Genomic DNA, 23670 nt, shown 5'->3' on the forward strand with positions numbered 1-23670 from the left:
TTTGTCCTTGAAGTAAAAAATAATAATAATAAAAAAAAATCCCTGACACTGTAATTACTTATTGTAATAATTAGAAAAGGTAAAAGTTATTAATGTTCTGTTTTCTGTTGCAAGCCATCCCATATATAATTTTTCTATATATTAATTAAAGAAGTATTTTCAAACTTTTTTTTTTTTCCCCTGGGTTTCAGAAATGATGAAACTTACAAGATAGAATAAACCAACAGTTTTTCAGTCAACTGTCTTACTACTTCTTACTTTGACAAAGCAATGAGATGAAAATAACTAGGACTTGACGAAATTACTGCAGTATCTTTCCTGTCAAAGCAGATATTAACCCCAATACAGTTACAGGTGAGATGATACTGAAATTGAGGATTCCTTTACATTTCATTAATCATAGAATCATAGAATCACAGAATGGTTTGGGTTGGGAGGGACCTTAAAGATCACCCAGTTCCAGCCCCCCCGCCATGGGCAGGGACACCTCACACCAGACCAGGTTGCCCAAAGCCCCATCCAGCCCGGCCTTGAACACTGCCAGGGCCGGAGCATCCACAGTTTCTCTGGGCAACCTGTGCCACTGCCTCACCACCCTCTGAGTAAAGAACTTCTATCTAATATCTAATCTAAATCTACCCTCTCTTTTCTTAAAGCCATTCCCCTTTGTTCTAGCCCTTCACTCCCTGACCAAGAGTCCCTCCCCACTTCTCTTGTAGGACCCCTTTAGGTACTGGAAGGCCTCTAGAAGGTCTCCCTGGGGCTTCTCTTCTCCAGGCTGAACAACCCCAGCTCTCTCAGCCTGTCTTTGTAGGAGGGGTGCTCCAGCCCTCTGTTCATCCTCATGGCCTCCTCTCGACTCGCTCCAAGAGCTCCACGTCCTTCTTGTGCTGGGGTCCCCAGAGCTGAGTGCAGCACTCTGACGGGCTCTCACAAGAGCAGAGCAGAGGGGGAGAATCATCTCCCTCGCCCTGCTGGTCATGCTTCTTTTGATGCAGCCCAACTCACACTGGCTCTTTATGGTATGCGGCATGGATTAACAGAAATACCACCAACTCCTGAGAATTAAACTCCAGTGGAATGGATTCCAAGGCAAAGGACACCAGTCAGGATCAAAGTATATTAGGGTGAGATTTAACTTCAACATAGAAGGGCTGCAGCAGGAATCAATGCTTTGGCAAGTTCTTCTCCACGCAGAGGAAGAGACAGCAGTTCTGGGTCTTGCTAGAACTGGCATCACAACAACAGCATCCTGGGCTGAGGGTAGGGGTGGTGTGAGGAAAATGCTTTGCCTCAACAAAAAGCATGATGTGGTTATGCTCAGATACTGATGCTGATGTCAAAGGATAGGAATCCTTTGGAAATATCAACACACCTCGATACACAGAGTCTGGTGCAAAGTTATTTCATCTAGACAAAGGCATTCAAATGTTTCCAAGCTGACTAGCTGACAAGCATGTGGAAAGAAATGAGACTGAAATATTTTTGATCCAGCTACTAGAATCTATTTAAATACATATATACACTTTTTTTTTTTTTTTATGCTAAAGTAGTATGCTAAGTAGTACATGTATAGTGAAAATATATTGGGGAGAAAAATGCTTTTTATGTGTAGTTCTGAATGTGGATAGACAGTGTTTTAAGGTTGTTCTCTTCCTTCAGCTTAAATAAATTAATTCATATACATTTCTGGTTACCCAGAGACTTCCTTAAGGAAGGTTATTTCTTACTTTTCTTATTCCTTCTGGAAAAGGTAGAAATAAATTTCACTTTTTTTTTTTTTTTTTAATACAGCATTGATAAAAATTCAGGCAAATGGTAAAAATGCTTGTGAAAGATACACTAATTTAATTTTAGCCCCTTTGGACTTGCTCATAACAATAACCTATAGAGTGCCTTCAGCAACCCATCCACCAGATATATTTTTTCTCAAGCCTGATTCTTTTCAAAAGTTACATTCTTTCTTTCTTTGTAACCTGACGTTTGAAAAGAAGGAGCAGTCCAAACAGACAGACAACTGTAGACAGTATTGTGATTACCTCCAGAATTTAATCTCAAAAAGGAACTTTGTCTAAACGTAAGGAACTTTGCCCCATACTGCTTCTCACAGTAGCTGAAAAGAGCATCCAACACAAGCAGCCAGTTGCTATACTGGGCACGTGGAAAAATGTCACAATTTCCAAGAATTAATACATCAACAAGATTAAACGTGATAACAACAATATTAGATTCACAAATGAGAAACTGAGTATTCAGATGTTCTACTCCATAATGCAATACTCATTCTTTGAAAATTCCCCTGGTTTATCCTGTGAGCAAGACGAATACAACCCAGTGTCATGCTCTCGCAAAACCAGCACAGTGCAGGTCAGACGAATTCATAACATGGGAAAAAACAGAAGGTATCTGTTTTGCTTTTTACAGCAGTATTGAGGCCTCACTTCCAGTTGTAGACAACAGGAATTAAGAAAAGATCAAAGCAAATGAAAGAGGGTTCATAGGAAGGGCACATGATATAATCAGTTACTTGAAAGGTGATGGTTTCTGAGAAGAGGCTGGAAAAGCTGGACTCTTCTTTTGTTCAGAAAGACTGGATAGCCTAACAGCCTTCCTGTATGTGAAGGGGATGAGGTGATGGCAGCCAATTGCTGTCTGTGTCCACAAAGATGTGAGTAAGTAATCACAGGATCACAGAATGGCTGAGGTTGGAAGGGACCTGCGGAGCTCATCTGATCCACCCCCACTCCTCAAGCAGGGACACTGAGAGCAGGTTACTCAGAACCATATCCAGGTGGACTTCTTAGATATCCAGAGAGGTAGACTCCACAACCTCTCTGGGCAACCTGTGCCAGGGCTCCATCACCCATATAGTTAAGCAGTGCTTCCTGATGTTCAGAGGGAACCTTCTGTGTTCCAGTTTGTGCACATTACCTCTTGTCCTGGCACTGGGCACCACTAAAAAGAGACTGGTTCTGTCCTCCTTGCACCGTCTCTTCACGTATTTATAGGCCTTGGTGAGATCCCTGAGCCTCCTGCTCTCCGGGCTGAGCAGTCCCAGCTCTGTCAGCCCCTCCTCTTGGGAGAGATGCCTCAGTCCCTGCATCATCTTAGTGGCCCTCTGCTGACTCTTTCCACTATGTCCATGTCTGCCTTGTGCTAGGGGGCCCAGAACTTGACACAATACTCCAGGTGTGGCCTCACCAATGCTGAGTGGGATGGATCATTTCTCTTGACCTGCTGGCGATAGTTTGCCTAATGCAGCCAAGAATGCCATCAGCCTTCTTAGCAGCAAGGGCACCTCGCTGACTTGTGTTCAGCTTGGCATCTACCAGGACCCCCAGGTCCCTTCCTGCAGAGCTGCTTTCCAGCTGGGTGGCCTCCAGCATGTCCTGGTGCTGGGGATGTTCCTCCCCAGGTGCAGGACTCTGCTCCTCTTGTTGAACTTCACGCAATTTTTGCCAGCTTGTCTCTCCAGCCTGTCAAGGTCCCTCCGAATGGCTGCACAGGCCTCTGGTTAGTCAGCCACTCTTCCCAGTTTTGTGTGATCTGCAAACTAGCAGAGAATGCACTCTATTCCATTGTCCAGATCACTAAAGAAGAAATTAAACAGGACTGGACCCAGTATTGGCCCCCTGGGTACTCCGCTCGTTACTGGCTTCTAACTAGACTTGCACAACTAACCATTACCTTCTGTGTCCAGCCATTCAGCCAGTTTTTCATCCATCTCACTGTCTACACATCCAGTCCATGCTTCAGCTGCTTCTCTATGAGGATCTTACAGGGCACCCTGTCAAAGTCCTTTCTGACATCCACAAAGACAACATCCAGTGCCCCCCCCCCCCCCCCCCCCCATCCCTCAGGCTGGTCATTTTGTTATAGATGCTTATCAGGTTGGTCAGGCATGAATTCCGCTTGGTGAATCCATGCTGACTACTTCTGGTGATTTTGTTTCCCTTCATGTGCCTGGAAATGACTTCTAGGATTAGGATATGGTTTAGGAAACAAAACAAAACAAAACAAAACAAAAACAACAACAACAACACCTTAGTATGTAAGCATATTTAAAGCATAGTTAAGCACTGGATCAGATTATACAGGAGTTTGTCATAATTCTCTGGTGAAGGTGATTCAAGAACAGATTAAATACCTCTTAGAGATGGTATATACCCTGCCTATGAGCACGCGGGTGGACTAGATGACCTCTTTCACATCCTTGCGGCCTTACATTTCAATTACATTTATGTCAAATCCTTTTCCTCCAGTCTAAAGCCTTTCCCCCACCTAGGTTAACAGATTACATTTGAACTTCATGGCTGTTCTTATCTTAGCAATACATTTCATATTGTGTATTCAACCAACACCCGTATGATTTACCTGATAACTTGGGCGTGCCTGTACTAAGACATCTGAAGAAAGAATCCCTGCCTTTCAATATGTTAGCAGAAGAGGTGGAGGCTTTTTTTTTTCAAAATAATTATGTACAAAACCACTGAAGTGCCCTTCAGGGGCATTAAAATGAAGTTAGTTAGTAATTACTGACGTTGTTACAGTTACTATCGTATTTCATTTCTAATTCTGAGGTTATAATCTCAGCTAAGAAAACAAGAAACAGCAGACAAAACCCGACAAAAGCAAGCAATTCCAGGATGTGCAGTACTTGTACACCCAACTGAGAAACTTTCCCATCAAGCTCCTTTCTGTTAGTCACAGGACAATAGCTATTGATAAAAAACAAATAGCAAAATAACATCTCAGTTATGATGAAAAAATTCTATGCTGCAACTTTCCTCCATTCATAATTTACAAATTCTTTAAATTAACTCCCAAATAAAGAATAATTACTGAAAGAGGTGAAGTGTTTTTGCACATTGTTTATCCACAGAGAAGAAAGAATTGCTGAACAAAAATTAATACTGAGAAAAGAGGAAACGGGGACAGATGGACTCCCCCCCCCCCACCCCGAGGTTGCAACCCAAGAAGTTGTCACATACGTTAGAGAATGTTGTTTAATTTCCACGTGTTATGTTACAGGAATGCAGGACTGTAGCCTTTTGTTCGCAGCTGTGATTACCTATTTTTAAAAAAAAAAAAAAGCCTACCAAAAAGAAAAAAGAAAAAATATCTTTGAAGTGACTAGTTCTTCGCAATCTAACAAAGGCAACTAAGGGCACTCAACTCCCTGTGAAAGAGGGGATTTTTGTTAAGCAGTCTTTCCATTATGTCCCAGTGTCCACAAAACAAGAGGCAAACAGAACACCCCTGGATGATGATGCCAGTTAGCAGATCCACGGTGATCAGTGTATTGCTTTTTTTTTTTTTTTGAAAGTGGAGTTCCAGTGTATTCATACAATTCTGTTTTATTTGTTATAATTCATTTTATTGATCTGTCTTTGCAGATATGAACACAAACTCCTTGTATCAGACCAGTTTGTAAAGAAAACTTGTGTCACTGCAAGATACCTGCCACGCTGGAAGCCTGTGATCATAGTAGATAATGCAGCATTATGAGAAAAGCTTATTTAAAATGAGTGAAAAAATGGCAGGTTGAAGCAAGTTGTACCAAAGGGATGGCTCAGCACCACTGGATAGAGGAAGCTGCTTGGTAGATAAGTTTATCTAAACAGAAACCATTGGTGCATCAGGGAAGCAGAGTGTCCACTAGGCCTGTATAAACAAAACTAAGACATCCTCTAGAAGCTGATTTTTACTTAGACTAATGACCCTTAAACTTGTGATCTTAACTGCTGTTAGGACTTCAGTACCATGCAGAGTTATGGACCCCACTTGGAAAGTCAGTGGACCTCCACAGATCCAAGCAACACAACACCACTAACCCTAGTGTCATCTCTGCTGTCCTCTTTCTGCTGGGATAAACTTGCCTTTCAGGTATAAACTGACAACTGGAAAACAAAGCCAATAACCAATTTTGATTCTAAGGTCTGTGTTTGTTTCTTGTACCCCAGGAAAACTGAGGTGTGAATAGGCCTCCAACCTAAATACAATGAATGAGAAGGAAATACAAGTACTGGCAGAAGACGAGCATTTCACATCCTCCTTAACGCTGCACAAGTTTGTACCTAGTATTGAGAGTCCATAGAATTCCATCCATCGGTTGGTATACATATCCTTGTGAGTGGAATTGTTACATACAAAGTTGTATGTTCGAGACTGCAGTCATCCTAGTGACGATATAACCTGCTCTTGTTGCAGCCAGTAATATAAATAACACAGTGCAGCACTGTTTACTGAGATAAATATTCACACATCATAGCCTTGTGTTTTACTAAGGAATCTCAACAACCCCTGCTGATGAACATAGCACCTCTCTTAATTGAAGGCTATGATTCGTTACCTAAGAGTTTTTACACATTTTCTGTTTTTTCCTTATTGAGAGGTTCCACTTTCAAAGCTCAGCAGTTCATACTGAGCATTGCCAGTATTATATCACTTAATTAAGATAGGAAGCTTCCCTTTAGCTGAAATTCTATCAACATTTCAAAGATTTATCAGAAAAAAATATTTGTCAGACAAATTGCACTTTCTGACATTGTTTCTCAGTCTCTGTGGATATAAACCTTCAGCTTGATCCTCATTTGAGCTTTGTCTGTGTGGCCTTCATTATTGTCACTGCTACTAGAGTGCATCAGCAGGAATGCATACACAAACGACAGCACTTTTCTGTAGAAAATGTAGATTTCAACAACAAGAAAAAAAATAGAAAAAAAAATGAATTGAAAGAAGCTTTCTGGTCCATCTCTACAAGACTCTCCTTTAGCCCATATCTCAGTTACTTACACAACAGGAGACATGAGGAGAACAGGAACTTACCTGCACAACTGTCTAAGAAACAGATTTGTAAAAATCACTGAGGAAATTGCCAAGTACATAAGAAGGCTACAGGGAAGATAACAAAAGAAACTCTTCTCATGTGAAGAATAAAAAATCACAAGCTTGATTTTTTTTTCCATGGAAGAAGAAGGTTCTTATCAAAATGATATTATATTTCCCACTACGCCGTCCTGGTTTATTCCTAAAATGCACTGTATCCTTTCCAAGGATATGTTCTGAAACAGTTTTAAAGGAGCTCTTTCTCCTCAGATCTTTCCCTCTCTTTTCTGTTGAAACAGTCTCAAAAATAAATTAATAACTTCAGGGCTGTCAACTCTTTTTTTTTTTTTTATTATGACTGCCATTGGATGTACGATTTTCCCTATAAACTCATTTCCTGGAGTTATGTACTTAGAGAAAAAATAATTTTAAAATAAGACATGTTACTCCTCAGGTTTTATATTGATAGTTGTGCTTAGCACAAGGACTATAATATCCAAAGTACAGGGCAAACATTTATCAGCCCTTACAAAACCATTGGCATTGGACAGGAGAACAACTGATCTGTCATATACCAGTAATAAAACTGGAAAGTATAGAGATTAATGATATGCTTCTCACTGATGAATGTAAACAGAGATGTGGCTCTTGACTCCACTTCTTTAAGATTACAAGTCATCTGCAGCGTGAAGCGTGGCAGGCTTTCCCTCATTCCCAAGCGTCCTGATGGTGCTCCATCAAGAAGTCATCTCAATCCTTTTCTGTGAGACCCAGCAGGAGAAATTTTTTGCATATTCATTTTACCCTCTTCATATTCTACAACTATTTCATGTTTCCTTATCTTACATGATGCAGTTCCAGCTATTTCCCAGACAAGCTCCTTAGCAGACTCTGGAAGTAGTGCATCTCAAAATCCATTGTAAATTTAACACATACTTTCCTAAAATTCCAGTTTTGTAATGTTCTTCGGTATCTTTATTTTTAAACTCATGAGTAATGATTTCTACTTTCTGTTGTCTGAGAATTTTTCAATCTCAAACCTAGCTGCTCAAAGTGGAAATTGTTTTTATTAGCTTCAGCCAGGCCAGCATCAAAGATGCATTTTCAAAATGGTGTCTTCTTGGTTAAACACCAAGGAAATTAGTGATGCACAGTGTTGACAGTGATCAGCCAGACATCACTATCCTTTGAGATTTAAGTCCCTGAAAGACAGTCAGAAACCATATTCAAAATGGAGTTTACAGTAAGATAGAGATGACCAGTCTGCAAGATCAATTCAGAAGTTTTTAAGCGCAGGTTTCCTTTACAATTACATATTTCTCAAATTTCCTCAATACTTTAAGTGGAGAAATTGGTTTCTAGATTTCCTCCCAGGTTGTGTAGAATTAGATCTGAAAATGCTCATGATACAAGGAATCCTTCAAAAGAAGTGATATTTTGTGACCATATGTGGAATTTTACTGATAATATTTTTGGAACTGGGTTGCCTTTATGTGAAGTGCTAAATATAATATTTAAATTCAAACTTAATCCTTGAAGTGTACTAATTCTGTCTTTTAAAGAATTTGATAGTGCTTGCGAGGCTAAGTCTAAGCACTATTAAAGCAAAAAAAAAAAAAAAGAAAGAAAAAAAAGTCTGAATTAAAAAAGGAAAACTCATTCCTTAATATAAAAATAACAGGAATTATGGCAAGCTGAATAGCATTTTTAACTCCAATTTCAAACCATAACAATAGTTTCAAATTTATAATTGAGTGATTTCCATTCATAAGGAGAGATGAAAAATAAATTGATACAGTTCTCCACATGCCCAGTTAGAAACAATATTATATTCATAATAAGCATTTCTTAAGTATCATTTTTACACTGAAAATAAGTTTTTAGATTTGACTCCTGAATAGTATAATCTGTAATTGCAGTCACTGAGGACAATTTATCTATGTGGCACACCATTTCTGTGTCATTAACAGACATGACTGGAAGATGGCAATGAGTAGAAGAGGAATAAAAATAGATCCTAGAGCCTAACTATGGCTGAATTAGGGTCATTGTTCAATCTATGGCAAGAATAATTTTGTTTAGTGAAGAGACGATATGGGAATGACTTAAAAGAAAGAGGCATAAATGTACAAGAGATACAAGAGATGTACAAGAAAAGATTATAGAATGTATTTCTAAGAGCAGCTTAAAAAAAATAAAAATTCAGCATGTTCAAATGATATTTTTGTACGTTTTAAGATTTTTAAATGCTTAAATTGCAATAAACTGTCTTGACCAAAATGATATTTACCCCATTGTGATAAGTTTTGATAAAATGCTGAGAGTGGGTACCAGCTCCCTTTTCACTTGGCAAATATAGTTGGAAGCAGTGTAGCTGAGGAAGACAGTATCTCCCAAGAGATGACTGAGACCACCTTAAGACAGTCCACTTACTAGTTAATATTTTGGAAAAGAATTTGAGAGTTTTACTCTTTTTTGAGAAGAAAAAGCTTTTGAATTTTAAAGCTGAACAGCACAGATCATTTTGGATACATGAAAAGAAATCCTCTTTCATAGATTAAGAAGAAACTGTCATTGCCTTGTAGCTTAAACTTATCCTGAATATTCTTATGCCCTAGATTTTTTTGAACATTCTGTACATGTTCTGAGATTAAAGTTTTCTTTTTAATAAGAAGAAACAATGACTCTAACTGCAGTAGCTTCATGCAATGTAATTATGCTTGTTTCAGCAGTACTTTGGAACCCCAAACATCAGAAACATTAAAAAACGCATGAGAAAATACCATGAAGGGTATAGGGAAAGATTCCTTTCCTCTCTCTGCTTTTCACCTTATCATTTTACCTTATGATGGGTTGCACAGGCTTTGTTTTGTTTACATCCCTAGAGACATGGCATGCATGTGCAAGGCTAATTTTTTGTGCCTGGAAATCATTTGTTGCCATATCAGTCTTTCCGGGACTTGGCCCAACAGAGACAAATGCTCATAGGATCGCTCAGTCAATCTCCATTTTGGGGGCATAATGAGTATCTGGATCACTTTATTTAAATTGGTCACAGTATCAAAAAGATGGATTGATTTTTAATCCACTGAAACCAGCACTGACTAAACTTTCCACATTACACAAGAATTCTGTCTATTTTAAATATCTTTGTGCTCACTAGTACCTAAAATGAATACCATTTACATATGGATCAAAATGCTTTACAAGAATACAAGTGACCTTGGCAAACTCATACTGTGTGTGAAATGTACTCATATTTTGTCACTGTAACAACTCACCAGTCATTACTTTTACAACAAATTAGCATAAAAATACATAACATGTAATATCTCATTTGGTTAACACAGAACTTGATTATATATTCCATGGGACAATCATATTGCAACAACAAATGAATTGCACATAAGTACACATTAAAAAAAAATAAAATAATTTCTTAAATTCCTTTTTACTGCCCTTTAATATGTTTGGAGGACATCTTTGGAGCACACATACCATTATACACATGCCATTAATGTTCTTAAAAAGATTTTGATGTTCTGTGATGCTGACAGCTTTCTATTACTTTTAAACAACCTAATGATATTTAGTTATGTATTGTTCTAAGGGTTCTATACATAGATAATGAACACTCATGTCTTCATGGTGCCTGCAGAGAGGGTAAGTCACATCCTAGTCAATTATTTGCAGAGAGAGCTTTCAACCAATATATGACTCTAGCTAAAGTAGGTTTCTAATTGATGTCTCTGGGAGTTGACTCAAATGCCAGCTGTGAGGACTGGGATTGCTGCTTAAATCAAGAATAGGAGTAAAATTATTCTTTGCCAAAGAAAAACTCAAGAAAGCTGTGCAGCTTTCAGAAATTCTAAAGTTGGTGTTTTGCTGTGGGAAGCATTCTTTTCTCATCAGCCCCAACCCTACTCTGTAATGGTGACAGATGAACATCACCCGTGTAAATGAGTCCACAATATAACACAGAACAAGTAGAGCCATTGCAATGTTGGGATCTGTTGCAGATCTAGTCTATAGTATTTAAAAACAAATGTGGACTGATGTTGGTATGTCTAATGTTAAACTTTTCAAATTTGGCATTCAAGCTACTATACATGTTTTAAGAGAAAATTACATATTTAAAATACTAAATTATAAAACTAACAAGAGGGGCAAAGAGGAATTGTTGGAACAGCATGAAACAAAACTGCTTGGGTCTTACCAAGTGCTTCCACAGGCAGTGTTTCTGCAGTTTGTTGTTCCCAGAAGACATCAACCAGAAACAATCAATGCTGGAGTCTGATGCTTATTTTTATGGCAAGCCACAAAAAACATCTTTGAAGTTTACAGTGCGAAGCAAGATCAGAGTTGATCAGACAGCTGCTGACAAGCTCCCTGAAAGCACAGCACAATGAGGTTGCTACATTCGAGAGTCTATTTATGTTTCTATTAGAAAGAAGCTAATTTGTTTTGTATAATATCGGGAGAAAAATCTTCAAAGTGGAGCTTGGAAAATTCCATTTTCTGCTTGCTGTCACTGGTTAAATGCCTTATAATAATTAAATAAAACCTTTTAGTTAAATTACTAGCTCCACAATATACCACAAATTTACATTCCATAAATTATGTTTTATTTAAGTATATTCACACAGACATAGAATCACACAGAATGGTTGAGGTTGGAAGGGACCTCTGGAGATCATCTAGTCCAAACCCTCTGCCGAGCAGGATCACCTAGAGCACATTGCACAGGATGGCATCCAGGTAGGTTTTGCATATCTCCAGAGAAGGAGGCTCCACAGCCTCCCTGGGCAACCTGTGCCAGTGCTCTGTCACCCTCACAGTAAATAAATATTTTCTCATATTCAGCCAGAATCTCCTGTGCTTCAGTTTGTCCCCATTGCCTCTCGTCCTGTTGCTGGGCACCAAGGAAAAGTCTCCGGCCCCAACCTCTTGACACTTTCCCTTCAGATATTTATACACATTAATGAGATATCCCCTTTGTCTTCTCTTCTTCAAGCTAAACAGGCCCAGTTCTCTCAGCCTCTCCTCATATGAAAGGTGCTCTGGTCCCCTCACTGTCTTCATGGTCCTTCTCTGGATTCACTCCAGTAGCTCCATGTCCCTCTTGTGCTGGGGAGCCCAGAACTGGACACAGCAATCCAGGTGTGGCCACACCAAGGCCAAGTAGAGGGGGAGGATCACCTCCCTTGACCTGCTGGCACCACTCTTCCAAATGCAGCCCAGGATCCCTTTGGCCTTCTTGGCCACAAGGGCACATCGCTGGCTCATGGTCAGCCTGCTGTCCACCAGGACTCCCAGGTCTCTCTGCAGAGCTGCTCTCCAGCAGGACACCCCCCAGCCTGTACTGGTGCTTGGGGTTATTCCTCCCTAGGTGCAGGACCCTGCACTTGCCCTTGCTGAACTTCATGACATTCCTCTCTTCCAACCCTCCAGCCTGTTGAGGTCCCTCTGAATGGCAGCACAGCCCTCTGGGGTATCAGCCACTCCTCCATGCTTTGTGTCAACAGCAAACTTGCTGAGGGTGCACTCCGCTCCATCGTCCAGGTCACTGATGAATAAGTCGAATTAAGACTGGACTCAGTACTGACACCAGGGGGACACAGCTAGCTACAGGCCTCCAACTAGACTCACCACCACTGAGTACAACCTTCTGAGCTGTGCCATCCAACCAGTTCTCAGTCCACCTCACTGTCCATTCATCTATCCCACATTACCTGAACTTGCCTATGAGGACGTTATGGGAGACAGTGTCAAAAGCTTGGCTGAAGTCAAGGTAGGCAACATCCACTGCTCTCCTTTCATCTATCCAGAGAGTCAGCCCATCACAGAAGACTATCAGGTTGGTTAAGGAGGATTTATTTCCTCTTGGTGGATCCATGCTGACTACTCCTGATCACCTTCTTATACTCCATGTGCTTGGAGATAACCTCCAGGTTGAGCGGTTCCACCACCTTTCCAGGGATGGAGGTGAGGCTGACTGGCCTGTAGTTGCCTGGGTCCTTCTTTTTGAAGACTGGAGTGACACTGGCTTTTTCCATTCCACAGGCACCTCTCCTGTTCTCTACGACTTTTCAAAGATGATGGAGAGATGGCTAGCAATAACATCCACCAGCTCCCTCAGAACTCATGTACGCCTTCCATCGGGGTCCATGGATTTGTGGGTGTCGATTTTGCCTAAGAGATCTCTGATCTGATCCTCCTCGACCAAGGGAAAGTCCTCGTCTCTCCAGACTTCCTCTGTGGTCTCTAGGGTCTGCGATTCCTGAGGGCTGGTCTTAGCAGTGAAGACGGAAGCAAAGAAGCCCTGCTTCCTGCTTGCAAGATCCTGAACTCCACTATCTCATGGTCACTGCAGCCAAGGCTGTCCCCAGCCTTCACATCTCCATCTTTGTTTATTAACACAAGGTTCAGCAGCACACCTCTCCTTGTTGGCTCCTCAAAAACCTGTATCAAAAATCTATCACCAGTGCTCGGCAGGATCCTCCTGGACAGCTTGTCCTAGCTGTGTGGTCTCTCCAGCACATAACAGGGTGGTTGAAGTCCCCTATAAGAACGAGGGCTTGTGACTATGAGGCTGCTTCTGGCTGGCTGTGGAAGGCTTCATCTACTTCCTCTTTCTGATCAGGTGGCCCGTAGCAAGCACCCACAACAGTGTCAGCCGTGGAAGCCAGGGCTTTAATCCTTACTGATAAGCTCTCAACTCACTCTTCATCCACCCCTAGGCAGAGCTCGATCCATTCCAGTTACTCCCTGGAATGCAGAGAAAAATGAACAAGAATCCTGTAAAAGAGGAAGAAACACTTTGAGAGCTTCTCCATCCTTTTTTTTTTTTCCTTTTCTTTTTTTTTCCCCTAAATTTTCATAGACTACAACTTAGTGGACAAAGCAGTTTCATAGCAAATGAAAAAAAAAATCCAAACCAAGTATCATCCTAATAAAAAGGTCACTGTACCTGATCATTTTGATTTCTTTTTTTTTTTTTTCCCGTGTTACAACAGACCTAATATTAGACAAAGCACAATCACAGGGCATGCAACAATGTAATATTTACCTTTGTTAGAGATAATTAAGGGTTACACAATGTCAGTCCACAGACTTTGATATATCCAAGGAGAAGTGGCTGGAGAAAGAGAGACTCTTGTGGACATGCTGCCATTGTTCAGAGGTCTTTGGGGTGACAGTGTTCATTTTACACCATGACAAGAGTCCATGTAGAATATAGTAGAACCCTCTGAGTTTGTCCAATATGTTTTGATGCAAGCAACTGCTTAGTAAAAGACTTAAAGTGACAGATAAGTGTCAGTAATATATACCTTTTGATAATTTTTTTTTTAAGTGTTACTCTGTCACTTTAAACTTTGGAATTGTTATTTTATTATTTAAGAATAATGAAAACCTTCAAAACTTATGCACAGAGGAAGTGGGACCTCTCTTCAGCTGCTGAAATCCTGCTGAGACAGGAACAACTTGGAACTCCTATGTTTCTTAATACATGTGATTTCTGAATTACCTGGTTCCTGGTAAGAAAAAGAGCACTAGAAAAAAACCACAAACGTTAGTAGACTGTGTTGAGAATGGGCATTAAATTGTAAGTACAGATTTGCATGCATTGCTTTTCTGTTAACCACCTGTTTAAAGAGGTGATTTAACTTCTGGATGGATGAAGTATAGAATGACCTTCAGTTGCCCAGACAGATTTTTGGAATGACCTTTCTGTTTTATGTGTGCTTAGAATATTTTAACCTGTCAGATATTCCTCAGGCCAAGAAATATGAAATATGAAAACCTCATATCTCAGTGGATCTTCGTTGACCAAGTATCTTTTAATAATAAGATCTTCATTTTATATATTCCATTTTTTCCACTCAGAAGTTGGTAGTATTCTTGACTTTCTGTGAGAACGAAGCTTAACAAAATCTGTTTAAATATAGCCATATGAATGTTGAAGTCAGCCTGTTGAAGAGATGTTATTCAGCTCAAATGCTTGATAAAAATGTTGTCACAGAATAGAGCTATAGAAGGTGTTTTGGCAGCTGCAGCAGTAGCATTTGAAGCATCTTCATAATTAGTGTTATCTAAAGCTTATTTACTATTCAGATTCACTGAGATTTGCTGCCAAATTAACAGTTTTTGCTCTCCAAGGACTTTTTAAATAACATGGTCCAGCACACAGTTTTATTTCCAGCTTTCCTCAGTTCTCTTTTTATTTTTAATGAAGCTGATTATTTGCTTATGTCTTTTATTCTCTTTTTCTGATGTGCAGTCTTTTTTTATTTTTCCCTAATGAAATTCAAAGTAAAATATATACAGATTAGTGATTAATACTGAAAAACTCCAAAATCATGAATAGGTGAGATGTTTCCTAGTGCTTAGGTCCTCCGTTAGAAGGAGACATCCATGAAGCAGAAAACCTTGTTCATTACCACAAGCATAGTCAGAGTCTTTTTTGCTGCATATACGAATAGAATGGTACTGAAAGCTCTGCTTGATTAGAATAGAATGAAGACTTGATTTCTGAAGAGGGGATAGAAGGTAGCAATGTCTTTTTTGTTAAACGCCAAAAAAAAAAACAATTTTATCACAAATGTTAAACGACTCTAAAACAGTAGCTGACAGACTGTTTTAACTCTTATGTTAAAGTTTTGTTTGTTTTATTTTTTGATTGCTTTTGTAGTAGAAAGAGGGTTAAACAAAGAGTTCACCCCTTGGCTGTTTAGACCTGTGTAGAAAAAAAAAAAAAAAAGATTTAAGATTTGATCAATTCCTTTCCATTTTGTTGCTATATTCCTTGTATTGACAGGAATAGTGTAGGGCTGCTAGGTTATTCTATAAGCCAACCATTAAGAAAGGTTGATGTCCAGCTTACCTTTACATGATCCATCCTTTGCCCTCAGCCCGAGCTAGATCATAATCTCCAGACCAGCACTATTTCACATTTGTTGTAACCACCTCACAGTGCACATCATGTAAAGGCCACTGTGACATCTTCAGAGGAGAGGTGCTTCAACAACACTGCAGGTGGTGAAAGGATTTTGAGCCTTGAAGTACAGGATTTACATTGTCACATACATTTTGTAATACAATAATAGCAAAACGCCTGTGCATTTATATTCATGCATGTTTCAAGAGATTCTTATAAAATGAAGCATTTTCAAAGAACAGAAGTTCTCTAGATTTAAAACAAATCTAGATGAAATGTCTCTCCCTAATCCATCCTTTCTGAGTTTCCTAGAACTGGCAATTGTGGCTGGGAGATGTTGGCATGTTCTATGTCACCATCACAGTTCTTAAAGACTTTAATGTACCATTTCCAGTATGTTTTGTAGGCTTTTTAAATACCTGGTTATGTTACTAACTCAGTTTCTAGTGTGCTTACTTACCAATGAGCTGAAGATGACCTCTGTGGAAGAGAGTTATACTGGTCCTATCTAACACTGAAATGAATTCCTCAGGACATAGGACCATCACAGTCCTTTGTAGTGGGTTTATGTGGCAAGGTTTTGGTAGCAGGGGGCCATAGGGGTGGCTTCTGTGAGAAGGATCTAGAAGCTTCCCCATGTTAGATGTTGCCCTGCTACTGACCAGAGCCAAGTCAGTAAGTGATGTTGTTTGCGCCTCTGTGAAAGCATAGTTAAGACAGGGAAAAAAAAAAACAACCGCTGCTACACAGCAGCTGGGAGTGAGAGGAGTGAGAAGCAGCCCTGCAGCCCCCCAGGTCAGTGCAGCAGGAGGGCAGGAGGTGCTCCAGGCACGCAGCAGCAGTTCCCCTGCGGCCTGTGGAGAGGCCCCTGGTGCAGCAGGCTGTCCCCCTGCAGCCCACGGGTCCCACACGGAGCAGATCTCCACGCTGCAGCCCGTGGAGGAGCCCCCGGTGGAGCAGGTGGATGTGGCCTGGAGGAGGCTGCGGCCCATGGAGAGCCCCCGCAGGAGCAGGCCCCGGGCCGGAGCTGCAGCCCGTGGAGAGGAGCCCACGCAGGAGCAGGGGGCCTGGGGGGAGCTGCCGCCCGTGGGGGACCCGTGCTGGAGCAGTTTGCTCCTGGGGGATGGACCCCGTGGTACGGAGCCGTGTGGGAGCAGGTCTTGAAGAGCTGCTGCCTCTGGGCAGCCCCCGCAGGCTCAGTTCGGGAAGGACGGCATCCCGTGGGGGGGACCCCGCGTGGAGCAGGGGCAGGGAGTGACTGAGAAGGAGCGGCGGAGACGAAGCGCTATAGACTGACCACAGCCCCCATTCCCCTGTTCCTCTGTGCCGTCCGCTTGGGGGGAGGAGGTGGAAGAAGGTGGATGGGGGGGGGGGAAGGCATTTTTGGTTTCTTTCATTTGTTTCTCACTTCTCTAACTTGCTAGTAATAGGCAATAAATCTTACTATCTCCCTACTCAGAGTCTGTTTTGCCCGTGACGATAATTGTTGAGTGATCTCCCCATCCTTATCTCAACCCTTGAGCCCTTTGCATCGTATTTTCTCCCCCTTCTTCTGTGAGGAGGGGGAGTGAGACAGCGGCCATGGTGGAACTCGGCTGCCCACCCAAGTAAAACCACCACATCCTTATCCTATTCCATGGCAAGAGTAAGGTCTGTCTTCTTCACCCTTCCTTCCCTTGTGTACTTACATAGTAAGTTTCACCTCTACTCAAGAGTGACAACATTAAACAGTACATACAACACTAATAAAAAGTACCTCAATAAAAGCACTTAATTACTCACATAATTCTCTTTCTGAAATAGGAGGAAATACAAATGCCAGATATTACTCAGTCATGTTCTGAAAGGTATTCAAATATTGTGGATGAAGGTGGCTTTGAACTACAGAATAGAATAGACATTTTGCATATTGGGAAAACACATAAAGAAATTCCATATAAAAAGTGCTGTAGAAGAGAAATTGTATTATTCATTGACGGTTTTGTAGAGAAAGAATATACAAATTTCTAGGGCTTAATTACACCTGCCTGTGATTCAATACTCACTGCAGTCATTTTAAATCTCTTCCCTGTCTGAATCAGTCTTTGGACTAGGGAGGTCTGGGCAGGAAAGCTCTACCTCTCTGGCCATGCCTCCTTGCAAGGGTCTGAAACAGCTGTACGAAACAGCAGGACAGCATTGTCCAGTAGCACTCCTACCTACTTCCTAGAGAAGAAAGATATGAGAGCAGGGACATGCCTCACCACTACTCGTCACCACTGGCGTTCAGCAGCTGTACAGGAGATACCATGTAGTCTCCCTGAACAGTCATCAGTGGAGAAAAGCCAGGTGAGTAAGCCAAGCTGTAAGAAGTAAGCCTTAAGGAGGAGGCAGCTGACATCAGTCTCCTTTTACTCCTCTCTGCTGACGTCAGACCCCAGCCTTCCTGGTGTGCTGCGTCACACTAATTCACAGATTGCCTATGCTCTTGAGAGGGATTTAGTCTCTTGATTAAAACTTAAACAGGTATTCTTCAGAAGCACAAAATCAAAATGTGCACTGCGACTCCCTGGTAGGTTGTGACAAAGATTTTGACATTCCAAGTGGAATCTTTTTGAAGTTTTCCGAGATGTTCTCAAGGAGGTTTATTTCTGTCTGAGTTTTGGGAATTTAATTCTGTGAAATGCTCACTTTTTCATTCTTGTTGCAATATGTTAGTAAAGAGAAAAAAATGTTAAATATTTTATTTCCCTGTCTCTAATAAGTCTATTTTTTATAGTATTCACAAAAGCTTTGGCAGAGAGCTACCCCTATTTAAAACAAGGTAAAAAAGTTGTGAAGCTAAATTGAGCAATATTTTTGACTGTCCTACATTAGAAAGATGTGTGGGTGTCATCTGAATCCTTTGCAAAAGACTCTGCTCAACTGATAATAAAGGACCAAGAGTAATTATTTTTTAAAGGACCAAGAGTAATTATTTTCCCTTTGCTTATTTTCTAAGATATGTAAGGAGAAAAATAAGAGATTACCAAGGTGGTTTACACTTACCCATAATTTTCTTAATTCACCAGGAAATGCCATCTGGCTCTGCAGTGAAACATTGAAACAGGCTGTCCCTGGATGCTGGGAGAGCTCCTTTGAGAAGAGGCTGGACAAACACATATGTGGTCTAGCACATCTCCTGCTCAGTGTGGGGCTGGAGATGAGAAGGCAGCAGCTTTATACGGAAAGCGTATGCTTGATTTGAAAGTAATATCTCGCTTTTAATATGGACATATAATAATTTACTAAAAAGGAACTGTCCTGGTTTTGTCTGGGATAGAGTTAATTTTCTTCCTAGTAGCTGATATGGTGCTGTGCTTTGGATTTAGGATGAGAATAGTGGTGATAACATGCTGATGTTTTAGCTCTTGCAGAGCAGTGCTTGTGCAGAGCCCAGGACGTTTCATCTCCCTGTGCTGCCCTGCCAGCAAGGAGGCTGGGGGTGCACCAGGAGCTGGGAGGGGACACAGCCAGGACAGCTGGCCCAGGCTGGCCAAAGGGATGTCCCATACCACGTAGTGTCATGATGAAAAATCAACTGGAGTGGGGGGCAGCAAGGCTCAGGGACTGGTTGGACATCAGTCAGCATTGTACATAACTTGCTTTGTATATGATGATGATTATTATTATTATTATCCCTTAATTTTCTGTCCTATTAAACTCTTTTAATTGAATCCATGAGGTTTTGCTCTCTCTCTCTCTCTCTCTCTCTCTCTCTCTGTCTTTTTTTTTTTTTTTTTTCCATTTCTTTCCTGCATCCCACCAGGGGGAGGAGAAGAGTGAGTGAGCATCTGTGTGGTGCTAAGCTGCCTGCTGGGTTAAGCCACAGCAGAAGCCTAAAAATTCTCTTTAGTGCTCTGCTTGTCCACCCATATTGAAGAGTATCACTACTGTCACTGGAATAGAAGGCCCCAGAAGCAGTGGAGAAGCAATTTTTGCAGCTCTAGTGAAAACATAACTCACTCCAGGGACTGTCTGTGACTGCAGGGCATCTGTTACAGGCCACCAGGTAGAGAAAGATAAAGCATATTACCTGTTATTAAATTAAGTCTGTTCCTTTTCTATCCAGTTGCATTTCCTTCCCTGAGCCCCCCAGATGTTCTGCTGCTGGTAGAAATCCATTCCTGTGCTCTCAAATGCTCTGAAAACTCCAAAATAAAAAAATTAGTTTTAAGATAACAGTCGTAAATACAAATACTGGTATTTCCAGAAAATGGTGAGTAGCAGCATTTATAAATCTACTATTGCCTGATAGGGATCAAAAATCAAGCAGTGCACATACACCTGACCCCACTGAAGTCAGTAACAAAGCCCCCACTGACTTGCAGGGAACCCGGATTTCAGCACTTACATTTAGCAATTCAGCTGCAGAGTTTGTGGCAAAAAAACAAGGTATTTGTGACGCTGACCACCCAAGAGATGGGCCAACAGCCCTGTCAGCCAGCATGGAACAAAGGAGTGTTGAGATGAGACTGCACAATGCACTGGCTGTGTTAGTGCAATTAGCCCATCATGTCGTGAGTCACGGGCAATAAAGAGCTGTCTGTAACAGCAGGGCATGAGGAGATGCAGCCATGTCTCTGCAGACAGGATTCTTTAAATAAACACTACCAGGTCACTTGACATGTGGTAGGCATCCACATGGCCAGGCAAACAACTCAGCCAAACACCTGAAATCATCATGGGATTCATTGAAACAGATGCATGACTAACAAGGAAAACCTGCAAGCTCAGTTTCCCTTTGTTGCTTTTAAACTTGCCCATCGTTCTTCTGAGGCACTTAGTGGGGCAATTATAGATCCATACTTTTTTTTTTTTTTTAATTAAACTCATTTTTTAAATGAATGAAATGTTCTGTTACATCTCACTGAGTTGAGTCCCAGAGACCCAGATGTGTGTGGATAACAAGAGTAAGAGCATTTTTCAGAAAATGTTACCTCAGCTTATCAAGAATTCAGCCTCAGCCAGCATATATGACCCTTTCATACATCCATGAGAATGCCTTTGTATTGCTTAGCGTCATGCTTTGTTAATTTGTGAACCCTTATGGAGATGGATGGTGTCGTGGCTAGCTTGACAAAACACAGAGTTTTTTTTACAAGAGTTCAGAGTGATGGCTGTGGGGTGACAGGCAGGAGATCATATAAAATGGTCTACAATTGGCATTTGAAATCACGCTAAAAAGTTCTGTTTTCAGATTCAACAGGTCCCTGTGACTATCTTCAAGCTCTCTGAGAAGTTTTGAGTGTTGGCCTTGTTCCATAGCTTGGGAGAGACTGGAAATCACTAATCTGGAGGATTTAAAAACGTCAAAATCCAGAATATAAGACTTTCTGCTTTCTTGGTCCAGGTGTAGGTAGCTTGGTTGGCTTAAACTCGTTATCCCCACTGTAAAAATAGCTTGAGAAGGAGACCACCATTCCTGCATTAGTATTTGTTTTCATTGATGCATTCAGGCCGACAGGTTTTGGACAATCCTACTTTCAAGGAATAAACAACTCTATCACTGAGTTTGTATTCCTTCTCACAAGAAAATATTATGACACTGAACTGTTGATACTATTATCATCACTGTTGTACTTATGCATTTCTTTTTAAGGTATTTTGATGGGGCTTGTAGGGGTAATGGCTGCTGTGTTAAAAATTCTGGGTTAATTTGTGTTTTGGTATAAGCAAACATTTTAAAATAAACAAATTATGATCTCTCCAGCAGAGAAATACTTTTAAAAGTATTAATTCATAAGAGCTGGTGATTAAAACAAAAAGTTTGATTTGAGTGTCACAAAATTAGACTTATCCTTCTGCAATTGTCAGCTGAGCTGATTTAGTGGAAATTTGCTCAACTAAAGTACACAGAAGCAGACTTATTCCTAGGACATGTTCATTATTCAACATCAAAAAAACACCTGTAAGTCTGTAAAGGGCAAGCTAGAGCACTTATTGCTCATACTCACCAGAGAGAGAACAGAAAGGGATTTAGAACAAGTATTTAAGGAAGAGATACCATCCAAAGGGACCTGGACAGGCTGGAGAAGTCAGCCCACATCAACCTCATGAGGTTTAACAAGTCCAAGTGCAAGGTGCTGCACCTGTGTTGGGGTAATCCCAAACATGAGCACAGACTGGGAGAAAAACCCATTGAGAGCAGCCCTGCGGAGAAGGACATGGGGGTTCTGGTGGATGAAAAGCTTGACATGAGCCAGCAGTGTGTGCTTGCAGCCCAGAAGACCAGCTGCATCCTGAGCTGCATCAACAGAGGGGCGGGCAGCAGGGGAGGGAGGGGATGGTGCCCCTCTGCTCTGCCCTTGTGAGGCCCCACCTGCAGTGCTGCATCCAGCTGTGGGGCCCCCAGAACAAGAAGGATGTGGGGCTGTTAGAGCAAGTCCAGAGGAGGGCCATGAAGTTGATCAGGGGGCTGGAGGACCTCTTCTATGAAGACAGGCAGAGGGAGCTGGGGATGCTCAGCCCGGAGAAGAGAAGGCTCCAGGGTGACCTCATTGCAACCTTTCAATACTTAAAGAGGTCTTAAAAAAGATGGAGAAGGACTCTTTGCTCAGGTAGATAATGATAGGACAAGGGGGAATGATCTTAAACCAGAAGAGGATAGACTAGGCATTAGGAGGAAATTCTTCACTGTAGAAGGGTGGTGAAGCACTGGCACAGGTTGCCCAGAGAATCTGTGGATACCTGGAGGTGTTCAAGGCCAGGCTGGATGGGGCCCTGGGCAACCTGATCCTGTGGGAGGCATCCCTACCCATGGCAGGGGGTCTGGAATTAGATGATCTTTAAGATTCCTTCCAACCTGAGCCATTCCTTGATTCTATGATTCTATGATTGTTTATATTTAAGCATTCAGTCCATTAGACTCCAAGACTGATGCTGTAACAGGGACTCTCTACTCCCATCTCATGGTGAGCAGAGACTGCAGCAACTCTGGGACCAGAGAGCCTGACCCTGGAATTTCTGTATTTTGTGGGAACTTTGGATGTTTCCAAAATATTTTCATTCTGTATGAGAAAAAAAGTCAAATAAAAGCACGTCCTACAATAAGATTTTTCCAAGTCATACACTTTAATGTAAAATGCACCATCCTTTTTTTGATTCAAACTTTTTAATAACATGTATCACCTCATCTGAATGTATTTTCTTTGAAGAGAAATTTTAGTGCTTTAAATTCATTCTCTAATGCTGCTGGGAAAAAATAATCTGTGAATTATATATAGTATATGTATATGTAATTATATATATATTGTATTATAGCAAATAGTACAATTAAGTGAGAAAGAAGGTGGATCACTAATTAATACACAAAAGCAACTCCACTGTTCATGAACTACTCCTGCTTGGAAAACCCATCCTTCCTGAAGTGACATGTCTGTTCTGGGAATGACCAAGAAAAACACTCTTTTCTTCTGTGCTGTGTCTACAGGTCAGGAGTAACATGGTAATATCCCATGAACAGTGGCAGATCCCCTGAAGAGAAATGAAACAATTTATTTCCTTCTGAAAAGGATAAAAAACACCAGATACTTTTCTATCCAGGGACCCACAGAAGTGCACTCAGAAATGGTGACAAGAACTGCTTGGATATTTGACTGTGAAACAGACCTCTCAGTGCTTGGGAAACGTTCCTTTGCTACTGCTGGCATGCAGAGCTGTGCTTGGAGGAAGTCACAGTTTTAGTCAACACCTTCAATTATAACACACCTCTGCTTGCATCAAACTCCTGCTTTAGGCTGTCTTTGCTGATTGTTTTACATGTTGTCTGCAAACTTAGCTCATCTGGCATGAGCCAACTTACTCCCTCAGAGAGGAAACTTTGGGAAGGCAGGGCTTTATATCTGCCATTACAGGTAGTAGGGCAACCATTGGCACCTGAGTTT

General features: G+C 41.2%; 1 long non-coding RNA gene across 2 annotated transcripts; it reads right to left on the reverse strand.

The window, feature by feature from the left end:
- Nucleotides 1–9772: 9772 nt before the first annotated feature.
- On the reverse strand, nt 9773–21671 carry LOC310889463. Of its 2 annotated transcripts, XR_014576575.1 has the most exons (6): nt 20139–21671; nt 19821–19935; nt 18794–18941; nt 15713–15858; nt 13898–15565; nt 9773–13626 (listed from the first exon to the last, which is right to left on the reverse strand). It is a non-coding gene; the product is annotated as an uncharacterized lncRNA (long non-coding RNA). The 2 variants fall into 2 exon arrangements; XR_014576576.1 differs by having other exon boundaries at nt 9773–15565; nt 20139–21644.
- Nucleotides 21672–23670: the final 1999 nt, after the last annotated feature.

This window comes from Anser anser (genome assembly GCF_964211835.1).
Source record: "Anser anser genome assembly, chromosome: Z".
Lineage (NCBI taxonomy): Eukaryota > Metazoa > Chordata > Aves > Anseriformes > Anatidae > Anser > Anser anser.